General features: G+C 48.4%; 1 protein-coding gene across 1 annotated transcript in view; it reads right to left on the reverse strand.

Annotated features, from left to right (window-relative positions):
• ALX3 (ALX homeobox 3) overlaps positions 1-12,101 on the reverse strand; it is a 49,726-nt gene that overhangs the window by 11,284 nt on the left and 26,341 nt on the right. The window lies entirely within an intron of this gene.

The raw sequence follows: 12,101 nt of genomic DNA on the forward strand, positions 1-12,101 counted from the left end.
CCCCGGGAGCGGCGCGCGCCGCGGGGGGCGGGGGGCAGGGCAGGGGAGGGGGCTGCGCCTCTGACTTAATGCTGGAACCATCCACGTCACGTGCGGCCCCGCGCGGATTAACCCCTGGGAGCCCGGGAACCCCCTGATTCACCCTGTGTCCCAGACAGTTCGAGGAAAGGAGGAAGAAGCTGCCTCTTCTCCAGGGCAGGATCCTTTTTGTCTACGCATTAGGGTGAGCCCCTTGCTCACAGCAGCACCCTTGGTCCTGATATCCAGCCTGGTGGCTCTTGCCGCTGGAGAGATGAGACAATGTGGGGGCAAACTACTTTTTCCCCCGACAAACACTTTCAGGCCTGGTCTCCTAACATCAGCCTGGGATGAGGGCCTGGGGCAGGCAGAGGGTTGGGCTATGACTTTACTTCGCTCTCTTTCCTGGGTGCGGGAAAAAATGTTGCCCCCAATAAAAACACCTCTCTTAGAGATCTCGTGTTTCTTACAGAGAGAGGAGTTACTGAGAGTTGCAGAGGAAACAGCTCTAAGCTGGGAATGCAGGGCTGGGGAGCTTGGGTCTGGGCACTATCATTAATTAGCTGTGGCACCTTGAACCAGTCACTTAGCGTCCTTCTGTGACTCAGGAGATTGGGCCGAATCAACTCTCAGAATCTTTCTGTGTTTGTGGTGCGTTTCAGAGGCAGGGCCAGAGCAGACACGGAGACTCCCGGGGCCACTCAGGTCTGGGCAGGGTTCAGCAGAGGTAGCCTTTGGAGCAGGTGGAGTAATAGAAGGGCTGGTGTTCCCTTTGAGCAGGAGGTGTGGAGTGAATGCCCTTCAGGAGGCAAATGATCTGAGTGTCTGGGGACCCACTGGAGAGAAGCTGTGTGCTGCTCAGACCTCAGGGCTCTGCTGCCCCAGGCCTGCCATTTTGGAGGAGAAGAGGTTGGGACCACATCTTCTAAGAGCTGGGTCTCCCCAGCCAAAAGTAAGCATAGGATTAGGGCAGTAGCTTAGAATTTCTGAGAAGAAAAAGGACCCCATCCTACCTAAGATCTTGGAAGAAATACCCGAGAGTCCTAGGACCCTGCTCACCTCCCATGGATTGAAGAGCCCTTGGATCTGGATTATACCTTTCTTATTTTCAATGCCCCCAGAAACTAGCGAAAGGAGTTGGGAGTCAAACATCATTTGTATTTCATTTGAATTCTCAATTTTAAAGGAATCCAAGAGGCCTGGTGTGAACACCTCCCTCTTCCGCTGGGGGCTTAGAGGGGTTTTTTTGGCTGTCCTCAGCCGGAGTTGGGCTGTAAATCAAGGCCAAACAGGAACCAGAAGCCTTGCATCTCACAAGAAGTCATTAAGCCATTATTAAACATACCATAACTTCTCTGAAGCCTTATTGGTTTAAACATCATTTTGGAGGCATTATGGCCATTAGGGCCGCTAATCACAGACAGCAGACTGGGCAGAGAGATGGAAGCACCTGGGGCTGGTATTTCCAGCCAAGAGGGAGGCTCAGCTAGAAATTAAGCTTCCCCTCTGGCCTCACCAGGAGGATCTGTTCTCCAGGATCCAGTGGATCCTAGCTCTGGGCAAACAAATTGTAATGATCACCTTTGCCCATTAATGTTTTTCAATAGTTGTTTGGATATTGTTGACTTTTTGGGATGTTAGTGTTAATTCAGGACACCTATTATATTCCACAAAGTTATTAAACATTTTACTGTGGAGGATGCGAGTATGACAGGAAAAATGTTGCTAACAATTTAAACAAGACAGTCTGAATTAAATGCCAAGTCTTTTGCCTTAGATTTTCTGAGCCTCAGTTTTCTCATCATAAAAAAGGGCCACACACATGGACGTTTGAGAAGCCCTCGTGTTTTGATGCAGTGTGTTAATTTAAGAGATGATGATGGTGATGATTACGATCTCCAGAAATGGCAGTCCAGATTTCTGGTTCCATCACCGAATTAGTGGAAGGCTCTTGACTCCATACTGAATGGGCCTAAGGCTGGAGCTGAGCAGAGAGACCTAGGGACCCACACCCTTTCCCAAGCACAGAATTCCTCCTGACATTCTCCCACTCTCTGAACAGAACTAATTTTTATGCCAAGATGTTGCTACCATTGAACTGAGGAAACAGGAAGCCCCAGATTACATTTGAATTGGGTGGGTAAATGAGTTTGCCCCTCCTGGGAGGGTTTTCTCCCAGTACCATGCAAAACAGGACACTGAGAGGAGACTTTCCTGCTCCCCTTTAAACCACTAGTGCAAACTCTTTAGTAACTCTAAAGTTGCTGTTTTTATATTTTCTATGCACCTGCTCCATTAAACTCTTGCCATTCTATGCACCTACTCCATCAAACTCTTCCCAGTCTAGAAAGATGCATAGAAAACATGAAAACAGTAACCACAGAGTTGGTGAATTTTTCTTCTTAGGAAGGCTAGGAGATCACGGAGTGCCATAGAGGCCTTCATATTACAGATAACAACAATAGCTAACAATGTGCTGGCCATTGTCTCATGTATTCTACATACATAGATTTATTTAATTCTGACCACACCCCAAGAAGTAGGCACAATTATTAGCCCCGTTTTACAGAGAAAGAGCATGAGGCTACAGAAGGAAGCCATTTATTCAGAGCTGACACAGCCTGTAAGTGGCAGCACCAGAATTTATGCTCAGATCTGTGATCCTCCACCCTCATGACCATCTCTCTTTTTCAGCTAACTTAACAAAGCTGAAAGCATTCACTGCACACCCTCCTTTTCCCAACAGGAAGGTTGGGACTTCTCCTGAAAGAGAAGTTGAGACCACAGTGGATTGAGGACAGAGTTGGTTTGAGATAGAGCTGCATTGCTGTCTTCTTGATCACCATGTGGCAGTTTATCATGTCTAGCTGCCCCGGCTGTGGTGGCCTGGACAGTAGGTAGAAGGTGGTTTCTGCTAAGCAGAGACCAAACGAAACAGTGTATCTAACACCTGAAAGCTTTATGACTGACCAGCACAGTCAGATATGGTGCAGAATTTTAAGAGAATTTGTGAGTCCAGCACTCGTGCTGTTTAATAACAAGTTGAATTACAACTGCATTTGTCACTGATACATTGTCCATGGAGTAAGAGATGAATTGACAGCACGACCCAGATGATTCTAGGTCCTGTACTGAAAAAAACTTTTTAAAAAACCTTTCCATTTGCTGAGAAAAACTACTTTTTAAGGAAGCGATACTTAACTGGCTGTTTTACGCTGGCTGATTGTTGAATTCATTCATTTGATGGGAAGACCTACTATGTGACAGGCATTTGCAGGCATCAGGATACAGCAGAGAGCAAGACAGATGTGATCCCTGCTTTCATGATGCTAACACTTTGCTGGGATGGAAATGTCTCATCCACCCTGAAGAAAATCGTTGTTTGGATGTGAATTAGAATGGCATCTGGTCTTGAGAGCAGGGTTCCTGGCTCCTGGCCTCAACTGTAAGCAGTTCTTCGATTAGGAGAACATCAGTCCCACCTACTTTCCCTTTCATTTTCTGCTTCCCTCAGGCTACACCACATGAAGGAGGATACTCTCCTTTTTCTCCCAGTGGCTATCTAGAAGTGGTCAGAACAGTGGGAAAAGACTTAAGCTCAGATCTGAGATTTGCTTGACATGCACGAAACTTCTTTCCAGACAGGAAAAACTCAGTTACTTTTTCTTCTTCTAAGGGAAGACAGTCACTCTTACTCTTGTCCTATTTAGACACTGAAATCCTAAATAGATCCCTATGAAAATTCTGGGTTTGGGAGTCCAAGTAGATTGTTTCTCGTTAGTGACATTCTTCCTGGAAGGTCAGGCTAAGGAATGGTAAATAAACGTTCAGATCCGGTGCTTTCCTCTCACCCATGATATTTTTTAAAAAAAGAAAGAAGGGGGAAAAATGCTTTGTGCTGTGAATTCCCAGGATCCTTGGCTGTGATTCTAAAAATCTATGCTGAAGTCTGTGCTTTGGGGTGAAATTTCTGGGAAGATTAGGGAGCCATTTTTTGCTTCCATTGATATGGTCTATTTCTTTAGGAAAGGCATTTAACCTCTCTGAGTCTCAGTTTGAAAATCAGGAGGAATGGTTCTGTAGTCCAGCTCTACTGGAATGGATGAGATAGTGTTTATAAAGATGTTTCTTGAGCCTGAATCCACCACTGAACCTATATTTTTCTGCTCATTCTCTCTGTCCACCTCACTGAGGTTGGGAATGGGGGAAGAGGGGCAGAGACCTGGAGCTGTGTCTGTCATGTGGCAGTGTCCTGAGGGCCTGAGTTTGTCCCCATGTCTGATTTACTGCCTTTGTGTGAAGATAAACTGATTACATGGCAAATGCCAGCATGGCCCATGGAGAAGTCATTTGGTGGGGGAGTTTGCGATGAAATCATTCTTAGTGTGACTTAGAAGGGGGCAGGTTTCAATTTCTCAGCCTTTATTTAATACTTTGATTCATCGATTTTATGCATTCATTTGTTTATCAAGCATTTATTGAATGCCTGCCATGTGCCAGACGATGGGGCTGCACAGTGAGGATAGAGCCAGAGACAGTGCCACTTACTCTGAGGGTTTTTCCAGACTAGCAGGAGAGAGACACACGCAAAAGGCATTACACCATAGAGTGACCTGTGCGGAGGTGGGAGAGCACAGGGAGAGGTGGGGACTGTGAGAAGGGCACCTGTCACAGCCTTGGGCTGGAGGCAGCTGGTCATGGGACACTCCAAGTTTGAATCTGCATTGTTTGTTGAATATTGCTGGAGCCTGGGGAAGGAAGAGAGTTTGGGCTGGAGTGGGAGGAAGAGAGAAAAAGGTGGAGGAGTCCACGGGAATCGAGGACAACTCCAGGGAGTGGGAAAGATGGCCCCACAGGCATGGATCAATAGTGTATGCCAAGCACAGCTTCAAGCACTGGATTCACCAGCAGGAGATAAGGAGGGGGAAGCCCTGGGCCCCGGGAAGTCTCCCTACTCTAAGTGGGGGACCCAGGTCCCCATAATGCAAGCAGGCAGACATTAAGACAACATGAAAATAATGACAAGAACAAAAAGCGCATTTGTTTGCTGGGAGCCGTGAGATGGAGTGGCGGGGAGGAGACATGTGATGTGGGCTGGGTGGGATACTCCATGAGGCCTTTTGTAGCAGTGTTTTGGCTTCTACAGGGAATGCTGGCCAGGGCACCCTTGAACTCATTTCAGCAGGAAATCCATTGGTTCCAGAGTGCAGATTCCAGATTTGTTATTTTACAGGCCTAATAAGTATATAATTATCACATTTGGGGCCCCTCAAAGGAAATGCAAGAACACACCACTGAACACCCTGAGAAATGTGCGTGGGCCACCCAGGGTTCTGAAAGGAGCTTATCACCGCGTTACAGATGCATCCACTCCAGCCCAGAGCCTGCTCCTGCACTTGAGGAAGAGAGAGAGGGAATACTGGGCTGGAACGTCACAAGGGACTAGGAGAAAAACAAGAGAAGAGAGTGGAAGGGCCTCTGTCCAGCTTCCTCTGGAGTCTCCAGGGAAGGAGAGGTAGTGGATGGGTAATAGTAATAACATCCACTATTTACGGAGCATCTACCACATGCCAGGCAAACACCTTCTCACTTAATCTTTACAATATTATAAAGTTCGTGTTAATATCCCCATTTTACAAATGAAGGCTCTGAGATTGGACTGTGTATTAGTTATCTAATGCTGCATAACAAATCACCCCAGAATTTAGTGACTTAAACAAAACTAGTCATCTTCTGTGAGTCAGAGATTTCAGAGCAGCTTGGCTGAGTGATTCTGGCTTAGGGTCTCTTGGGACCCCAAATCAGATATTGGCCAGGGCTGCAGTCTGAAGGCTTGACTGGGGCTGGAGGATTTGCTTCCAAGTGGCTTGCTCACATGGTTGGCAAGCTGGTGTTGGCTGTTGACTGACGGCCTCAGTTCCTCTCCATATGGGCCTCTCCCTGTGGCTGATTGAGTGTCCTCACAACCTGGTAGCTGACCTCACGCACAGTGAAGGGACCAAGGCCATAAATGGTGCAGTGCCATTTATGGCCTGGCCTCAGAACTCATGCACCATTACTTCTGCTGTAGTCTACTGGTCACGTGGGCCAGCCCTAATTTAGTGTGAGAGAGAATTACACAAGGTGAGGCTCCTGGGGGTTATTTTGGAAGCTGGCTACCACAGACTGGTTCAGAAAACTACCTGTAACCCACTGCTGCTGGGATTCATACCCAAGTTGCCTGACTCCAAAGGTAAGGCTCTCCTGCTAAATGTTGGGTCAGAAGGAGTGGTTACATTGAAGGGTTAAGAAGACCTGAAAGGGGATGATGGGGTGCCTGGCAGGCAAGTGTCAAAGCCCACTGGGCAGTGATAGTCACACTGCCTGTCCTGAGGGAAACTGGGGAGACCCCAGAATGGGGACAGTGTGTGTCCTGGTTTTCTCTGTACCCTGGGTGTTGAACTGTCATAGCAGTAAAACCCCTGGGGGGCTCCCTCCATGCTGAGAGCTGGTCTCTGGCCCCATGGGGTCTCTTAGTTCGTGTGGGTAGAGGGAGGAAGCAGACTCACCTTTTCTCTGTGCTGTGCAGAGGAGAGGCATGAGAAGTGCATCAGAATTTCCTATTTGCATTGCTGTCAGCTTATCAAAGGGAACCCTGGCCTTACATCTTGGCCCGAGTGACAGAGAAGGGAGATGTTGTTGAGAGCCCACAATGAGTTAGGTCTGAACTAGATACTCTACATTTTTAAGCTTCATATAATTTTCTCAGGAAGTAGCTATGATATCTACTTTACAGATGAGAATATAGAGCTCAGAGAAATTTTTTTTTTTTTTTTTTTTTAAAGATGACCGGTAAGGGGATCTTAACCCTTGACTTGGTGTTGTCAGCACCACGCTCACCCAGTGAGCGAACCGGCCATCCCTATATGGGATCCGAACCCGGGGCCTTGGTGTTATCAGCACCGCACTCTACCGAGTGAGCCACGGGCCGGCCCATAGAGCTCAGAGAAATTAAGTAAATTGTCCAAGGTGCCATACTCTTCCTAAATGATAGAACCAGTAGGTACCCCCAGGCAGGTGGCGTGGTAGGCTCGAACCATCTCCAGCGTGCCATGCTTTTTTTTTTTTTAAAAAGATGACCGGTAAGGGGATCTTAACCCTTGACTTGGTGTTGTCAGCACCACGCTCACCCAGTGAGCGAACCGGCCATCCCTATATGGGATCCGAACCCGGGGCCTTGGTGTTATCAGCACCGCACTCTACCGAGTGAGCCACGGGCCGGCCCATAGAGCTCAGAGAAATTAAGTAAATTGTCCAAGGTGCCATACTCTTCCTAAATGATAGAACCAGTAGGTACCCCCAGGCAGGTGGCGTGGTAGGCTCGAACCATCTCCAGCGTGCCATGCTGCCTTGAATCATCTCCAATAGGCCTTCAGACATTCAGGAGATGATCTGAGCATTCAGTGAGCAGAGCCTGTGCGCAGCGGAATGAAGGGGCTAAAAATGCAGCTCTGTTCCAAAGCCTGCGTGGATTCTTCTTACTGGATTTTTTTTTTCTCCTGGGGAGACAGGATTTGGACCTATGAACAATTACCCAGAAGGACAAGATGTTTGATATGTGTGATGTGGCCTGCCCTTGCTGAGGAACAGACAGAAGCAGGAAGGGGCTGGTGTATTCCCAGGTCACTTCCAGGTAGAGAAGAAAACTACCAGATGGTCATGAGCCTGTCAGCACTAATCCCTGGACTCCCATCTGCACAGCCATTGAGACCAAGGTGCGGAAAATGGAGCCTATTTTCTTTCAGACAATGGGGAGCCATGACAGAGTATTGAGAAGCACTTGGAGCAGGGCTTGGCCCATAGTGAGTGTTCAACAAAGGTTAGTATTATTACTTATATTGTTGTTATTTAGTGGGAGAATGAGAGCTGTGCTTTGGGAAGATAATTTTGGGTGCTTGACAATAATAATAATAATAATAATAATAATAATAATAATAATAATAATAGTGATGATGATATCTAACATTTGTTGAGCCTTTACTATGGGCTAGGCCCTTTAAGTACATTATATTATTCTAACTTCCTTGTGAGAGAGGTACCACTTTCTCCATTTTACAGATGAGAAAAATAAGACACGGAGAGGGTAAGTAACTTGCCCAAGGTAGCCCAGGGGCATAGGAGAAGGGGACGCATTTAGCAGGTAAGAGATTGGTCCAGGCATGAGGTGACAAAGGCCTGCACTGGGGTGTGGGTGAGGGAATGGAGAGGGATGTCTGGAGGGAAGAGTTATTAGTGGGAAGCAATGATCAGACTTATTGCCAGATCATGGAGGGATAGGGGGACAATCATAAGCCCAGAGAATGGGGCCACAGAGATCCCATGTCTGGCATTAGTAGGAGGATGGCTGGATCTCTGGAGATGGCATAGGAATATGTCTTCAGGGAACATTTTGGACCTCTAAGCCAAATTTCCATGCAGGAAGGGGTCCTTCACTCCGGTATTCATTGTGAACTGCAAGGTAAGGGCATCTTCAAAGCCGTGGGCTACTCTCTGGAGTTTGAGGATCTCCTTTAGGCAGCAGAGGGAAGAGGGCTCAGAATAGACTTTCCAGGCTCAGCGATCCTGTGAAGGGTGCCATCCAGGTGACAGTAGTAGGCACAGTAGATGCCGAGTGAGAGTGCCCCTCAGACAGTGTGGGCCACCCCCCGGCCTGGGCTGAGAGGCCTTGGGTGAGGTTAGAGGGAGAAGCCCAGCCTCTGGGGTTGGCATAATTCCTGGGAAGCAAGCAAGATGCGGCTGGGCAGGTGGGGGTGGGGGGTGTGCGGGGAAGACCAGGCCTGTGGCGGTTTTGACTTTCTCTGTGGAGGTTATGAAACACCTGGTCCATTTAAAGGAGTAGGGATTGCCGGAGATTTCTGCTATAGGGGAGGTGGCTCTCTCCACGAAAGTCCCAAACGTTGGAATTGAGATGACAGCGATGATTTTAGAAGCAGCTCCTGTCTTTGGGCTGGGCACCATGCCAGACAGATTGGGGTGGGGTGTGGAACGGGAGGCCAGCCTGTTGTGGGAGTGTGGGGCTCTGTTGGTATGAACAGAGCATGTGCACGTGTGGAGTATGTGTGTCTCTGTCTCCGTATTCAGGAGAAGCATCAAAGCCCTGCTTCTGCTTTGGGGGCCCCTTGCAGCAAGAAGTAGGCAAGCCCTGGATTTTGCAGAGTCCTCACAGGGGAGGGTATCTGCAACCACACACAGACCCCAGGATGTCTGGGGAGAAACACTTCTGTAGGCACATTCACACCAGATCCATGGGGCATAGAGACCGGATATTTTGCAGTTTGATAAACTTCATAAAATAATGGAGCCGACTGATTTTCTGCTGCCTGAATAGAAGTATTCTAAGAACCCATGCCAAGAAGATAAATAAGACCATGGCTCCAGGAGAGGAGCTGAAACAAATGTGCAGCGAGAGGTACATCAAAGTAAAACTAGTTCTTCTGACGGCTGGGGGCTCTGTGTGTGGCGAAGTGTGTGTGCATGTGAGCGTGTGTGCGAACGTGTGTGTGTGTGTGTGTTGGGGCAAGTGTTTGGCAGACACTAGGCCACATCGAGGGGCCTGGAGATGTACCCTGGGCTGTTGCCAACCCCTCTGAAGGCAGCCCTCTACACACCAGGCCTGCCTGGGATTTAGCTAGGATTAGGCCCAGGCCTGCTTAGCACAAAGGAAAACGAGTATTAGCCGCTGCCGGAGGATTCAGGCCTGGTAGTCAGCCAGCTGAGGGGGGATTCAAACTGCAATATCTGCTCTGAGGGGTAAGGAATCCCTCAGTGGGCAGGGTGACCAGCTCCTGCTGGCCAGCTGAAAGATTCATTGCGTACTGAGGACAGGGGATACTAGCTTGGGCTAAAAATAGCAGCCCTCTCATATGTGATTCCAAACACTCCAGGAGGTACAGGGGAAATATATGGGCATGGGAACAGAATATTAGACCTGGGTGGGAGCTTGAACACCATCTAGTTCAAAGGTTCTCAAAGTGTGGTCCTCAGGCCAGCAAGAGCAACGCGTGAGAATTTTTTAGAAAGGCGAATTATTGGGCCCTACCCCCAACCTACTAATTCAAAAACTGTTAGAGTGGGGCCCAGCCATCTTTGTTTTAACAAGTTTTTTCTGGGCTATTCTGTTGCACTCTGAAGTTTGAGAACCACTGATCTAGTCTGCCGTCTTCACTTTAGAAATGAGGAATGGAGGCCTAGAGAGTGAGCTTTTGCCGGGAGCACACAGCTAATTAGGACATAGCCACTCTCCCCCTCACCCATATGGACTCAGCTATTTATTTTGCAAATAACATGAGGGATTTTAATAAATTCTTTTAGAGGCAATTGTTGTGTGTTTATATATTTTCCATTTGTTAATAAGCTATTTAGATCGGTAGTGTTGCTAAGGCCTAAACTGTGGAATGACTTGCTATAAAGTTCAGGCTCTGGGAAGTGGACTTGGAGGCTACAATGTCCCTTTCCAGTTCAGCTCCAGCACAGGCAGACAGGTCATGCTCCCCCAGCTAGCCCCCACATCCCCAGCCCCTTCTTCCATCGTCTGTCCCCAGATGCTCTGTCTGTAACTACACCCCAGCCCCATAGTCTCGCTCTGTGTGGATGTTTTGGTCAATAATCCCTCCCTCAATTTGCTAGGCCAAGTGAGGGTGGACAGGCGGGATTAGTTTCGACCACTGGCCTTTGCTGCCTTCCCGAGAAAACCTGCCTCTCCTTCCAGCTCTCACAGTGGGCCCAGCATGTTTCTAATATTGCATCAGTGTTTTCCCCAACAGTAATGCTTTAATGGGAAGATTTGTTCTCTGTACGGGAAACATGTGGGCCCTTGTTGGATGCTGTAAGAGCAAGTTGCCCTCCACCACGGCAATCTGGTCACCTCCAGAAGCTCCCCTCCCTGAGCTCAGGAGAAGGGCAGTTTTCTAGATCCTGTGGTGTGAGGAGTGAGGGGTCCTCTGAAACTTGTGGGTGAGTAACTCTTCTAGAAGAGCAGGATCACGATAGTGCATTTACGTCAGCCCAAATTCCTGGGAAATTTATACAAAAATTCTGTTGTCTGAATTTCCTAGCAAACAGGGAAGCAACCAGTTTGCTTTCTCCAGTGTAAACTGGACCTTACCAAAGGATTTTAAATGAGGGCACAAAGGGAGAAACCCACCCACTCCCTTCCTCCTCCTAGGGCCTGGATGGAGATGGCTGGCAAGCGGGTAGGGGGAGGAAGCCCAGTGTACGACCGAGTCCCTGGCCCCTCTTGTCAGAAAGAGCCTTTCCTGGCCCCAAACCTTAATAAACTAAGCCCCTGCCCATCTGGGAACATGATTGTCTTTTCCTGAGCCTTGGAATTTCTGAAGTAGCATTTCTCGCTTTCAGGGAACAGTGACATTGTGATCGTTTGTTTGATTCACCAATGTCCTCCTCTGCTTCCCCTGCCCAAGGTCTATAACCGGCAGTTAAACAGCTAAAGTTAATCAAAGTGTATTTCATTTTGAGCATTTCACAAAGCCCTGGAGATAACTGGAGTCTCCCTGGAGTGTTGCAAAATGGGTTTGGAAATCTCAGATGAAGAGAATGTTGGGCCATGATGACAGACACAAAGGAGAAGCAAAGAGAGAAAGAGGTGAGGGCCAGACAGAGCTTTCAGTTTCCACTGGGGCTCCGGATGGGGCGCCAGGGCTCCGGCGGGTTTCACAGTAGTTCAATCCAAAATTCTAACGTACTGGGAACAGAGATGGAAAGAGACGGAGTCTAGGAGAGACAGAAAAAGACACAGAAATTCTCCCCGAGTCTCCCCACACCGCCAATGACAGTATCACCCCAGGAAGAGACACCCTCTGTTCCAGAACCTCCTTTCCCCCGCTCCACCAAAACTTGTACGGGATTTTAGGGAAGCTCCCTCTGTAAATTCAAAGTACGCCGCTTTGAGTTTGGTCCCTAAAACTTGCCTCCTGCCCTGGAAGATTTATTTTATTAAGTGGTCCACACCTGAAAGTAATTGAATCTCGGCGTGGGCGCGGGGGCTGCGGAGGGAGGGCCGAGGCGCGCCGGCGGCCTCCGGCTCA

This window comes from Galeopterus variegatus, unplaced genomic scaffold (assembly GCF_000696425.1).
Source record: "Galeopterus variegatus unplaced genomic scaffold, G_variegatus-3.0.2 Scaffold16, whole genome shotgun sequence".
In the NCBI taxonomy this organism is placed as follows: domain Eukaryota; kingdom Metazoa; phylum Chordata; class Mammalia; order Dermoptera; family Cynocephalidae; genus Galeopterus; species Galeopterus variegatus.